Source organism: Babylonia areolata, chromosome 16, assembly GCF_041734735.1.
Source record: "Babylonia areolata isolate BAREFJ2019XMU chromosome 16, ASM4173473v1, whole genome shotgun sequence".
NCBI classification, from domain to species: domain Eukaryota; kingdom Metazoa; phylum Mollusca; class Gastropoda; order Neogastropoda; family Buccinidae; genus Babylonia; species Babylonia areolata.
In genome coordinates this window covers 3,191,405-3,194,888 of record NC_134891.1, presented here as the reverse complement: position 1 = coordinate 3,194,888, position 3,484 = coordinate 3,191,405, and the positions used below count along the sequence as shown (strand labels likewise).

Sequence of the window (3,484 nt, the reverse complement as noted above, 5' to 3'; positions counted from 1 at the left end):
AGAATGGTTTTCTGTTGTATTTTACACATGTGATACGCCTTGAGCATTAACGTATTGGAATGAAAGTCGCAATAGAAATAAACTTCAATTGCCATCATCACTATGATGATGATGATGATGATGATGATTATCATCGTTTCTGTCAGAAAGTAGTCCAAGGGAGAGAATCGTGGTTCACACTCGACCCGAAGTTGGCGGTTGCTCAGCTTGGCAAGACAGATCAAGCAGTCAGCGGAGCGGTCGGTGTGATTCAGTGTGGTGCTAAACTTTACTTTCTTGCAGCCAGTCGAGCTACATCCAGCAACGCAAGTGGTAAGTAAACGGTTGTCTTTCCCCCTCTGTTTATCCTGTACCGATAAAAATCTTATGTTCATTGACCCAAACTTCTTCGTGAGGAAGAACGATTACGATTTATATTGTTGTTGTCAAAAGAAATGCTCCCAGAAAAAAAAAGTGCAACACTTTGCAGGTTGCTTACTGAAGTTGATGGGAGATAGGAAAATGAAGTTTTGATTTGCAGCGATCATGACTGCGAGTCAATCTGTTTGCAGAAGTTTTTCGAATGATTTATTAGGCAGACTTTCTGCATATTGTGGGTTGAATTTTAAACATACTCATCAGTCAGAAACGTGTGGAATGCTGACGCGCTTGGCTATCGGGATAAAAAAAAAAATGGAGGTAGAAAATGTCGTCTGCTTCTCCAAGCAGCCGTGTGCTGCGGGATATGGCGCTTCGTTCTTGGCGAAGTCTCACCTGCAAACGGCCCGTGTATCGCTGTGTTTCTGTCGGAACTGAAGTGAAAGAACTCGGAAAGAAACCGTTGGTTTCATCAGAAAATTTGGTGCCTCGTACGAGGAGTTTTATATGCCCCCCCCCCCCCACCCCCTCTGTGTGTCAGTGTGTGTGTGTTTTGTTAGTAGAAAACAAAACAAAACAACAAACAAAAAAAAAACCCAACCCCGAAACGCCACAGAAGATCCTAAACTTGACCGAAATTCAGAAACCGAGGGACTTGAGTGTTCTTCTGCTTCATCATCATCATCATCATCATCGTTATCCTCATCATCTTCTTTTTCTTCTTCTTCATCTCAGGTGTATTCCTACAGCGGTAAGGTCGGTTGACTAGACGCGGTTCACCCGCGTGGGTAATAATTGACCGATCGAATACACAGATGGAAATAATTATGCAGAAGGACATTCGTGAGTAAAGTTCTGAGCATCTGTCTGTCTGTCTCTTTCTCTTTATGTCTCTCCGTCTCCCCCCTCTCTCCCTGTCAGCTTGTGTATGCAATTAGGTGCACATTTTTTTCTCGTCTGAAATATAAACACGAGCGTCTTTTATTAGAAAGTCTAAAATGAGCGTTCGTTTCTCTGATGAATGGAAAATCACAAAATATATTGTTTTATTAATTATTATTATATTGTATGACTCTGATAACAGAGTCCAATTATCAAGTTTAGACATTCAGAAAGCGGAGCTTACAAATAAATGACCAATCTAAATATTAAAAATAAAATGAAGTCGGAATGTCTACACTAAGACCGAAGCCACACCGTGAAACTCCTTCATTAGCAGTTGCGTTTAAGACTTGAAGATACTGTTCACATGCTTTTTCCAGGTTTCGCGGTTGGTCCTCTGTTGTTTCCCATCCGTCAAAGTAATGGGAAGAAAAGTAGGAATCAACATAAGTCTGTGACTACAGCGCCGTGAATCCCTTGCTTTATGTCCTTACGTTGATCAGCAAAAGGGACAGAAATTCCTGTTATTCCATTCAGACACAGCCTCTGACACTGCCAGATAGATTGACAGATAGTGTGTGCTTTGAACATCAGTGCGCGTGAGCACAGAAATGCTGTTTCAATCACTGATGATGTGTAAGCCAAGAGCTGGAGAGAGAGAGAGAGAGAGAGAGAGAGAGAGAGAGAGTTTCCGTTCAGTCATGTGAAACTAAGGTACAAAGTTGATAAACTGCATGAAACTGTTTACTTAGTGCCTTTAAAATCGGCGGTGGTCTTTCGGTCGTGTCGACCGAACATGACACGGAGGACCATTGCCATTTCAAAGCACGGAGCGAACCGCCTCAGTTGTGCAAATTGCTGTTTTCCTGCACTGCACTGACGGCGGCTTGAACTTGGACAATTTTCAATGAAAAGCAGACATGTATGCCTGAATCATCCCAGCCTTTCATCGTAAGCACCGCCACTTTACCCCCCCCCCCCCCACTCCCCGTACACGTATATACACATGTTGAAGACTGTATCGGTGGGAGTGTCGGCCATACAGCGCACACTCCACACAGAACGCTTACAACTTGAATGCATAGGTATACATATGCGTATGTTATCGATTCCAACGGATGTGTACTGTCATCGAACACATTTTGCCGGACTCATGCTGTGTGTGTGTGTGGTGTGGTGTGGTGTGTGTGTGTGTGTGTGTGTGTGTGTGTGTGTGTGTGTGTGGTGTGATGTGTGTGTGTGTGTGTGTGTGTCTGTGTGACGCTGTATTGCTTAAATGTTTGACGTGAGGAAAACTGAACGATCTCCAGTAAACCGCCGGCACGCGCGTTAATTCCCTCTCGTGACGATTTGAATTCGTGCAGTGCTCGTGCGGTGCACCCAGCGACAGTACGTGTGGTGAATTTACCAGTCCAGCCGTTCAGAACGGCACGCGGCTGTTTGCATGGATAAGATAGGCTCTCGCTTACCATACGATCAGCTTGGACCCTTCTTTCAAGCGTACACCTTTCATGCAGGGTGCATGGGTAGCCGGCTGTGGTGGTGGTGGTTGGGGTGTACCTGTACGAGAGTTACGAGGGGGAGTAGGGTGGTGGTGGGGCAGGTTTGGTGAGTAGTGTGAAGGGAGGAGGAGGAGGAGGAAGGGGGTGGGATCTGCTCTTTTGGGGGGTTGGCGGTGGGTGGGTGGGGGTTTGGGGGTAAGTGGCGGTGCTTAGGATGAAAGGTTGGGATGATTCATACACGTGCTGTCTGCTGAGTGTGACATTCATTTTGTTCCTTCTGCTGCACCTCGCAGAAACTATCCGGCTTGCACAGTGCTGGCTTTTGTGGTGTGTGTGTGTGTGTGTGTGTGTGTGTGTGTGTGTGTGCGTGTGTGTGTGCGTGTGTGTGTGTGTGTGGTGTGTATGGTGTGTGTGTGTGTGGGGGGGGAGGTGTGTGGGGTTTGGAGGGGGGGGGGGCACAGAGAGAGAGAGAACATCAGAAAGAGAGAGAGGTACAGAGACAGAGAGAGAACAACAGAGAGAGAGAGAGTGTGCGAGAGAGAGAGAGACAGAAACACACACACACACACACACACACACACACACACACACACAGTCACTAACCTCAGGAGAGGGAACTGAGGAGATGAAGGAAACACATAGGCACGCACACCAACTGAGACAGGCAGGCAAACGTACAGGCGTGCATTAGCGTCCTCGTGCACACATTTACCTATATATACACAGATCATAAAAGATGCACA

General features: G+C 46.2%; 1 protein-coding gene across 2 annotated transcripts in view; it reads left to right on the top strand.

Annotated features, from left to right (window-relative positions):
- The first annotated feature begins 201 nt into the window (after positions 1 to 201).
- LOC143291073 (uncharacterized) overlaps positions 202 to 3,484 on the top strand; it is a 63,264-nt gene continuing 59,981 nt past the window's right edge. Inside the window, exon 1 of one of the 2 annotated variants that reach the window (XM_076600671.1) lies at positions 202 to 312. The gene's annotated coding sequence lies outside the window, so the exon portion shown is untranslated. The remainder of the gene's footprint in view (positions 313 to 3,484) is intronic. The other variant, XM_076600672.1, reaches the window with a different exon arrangement.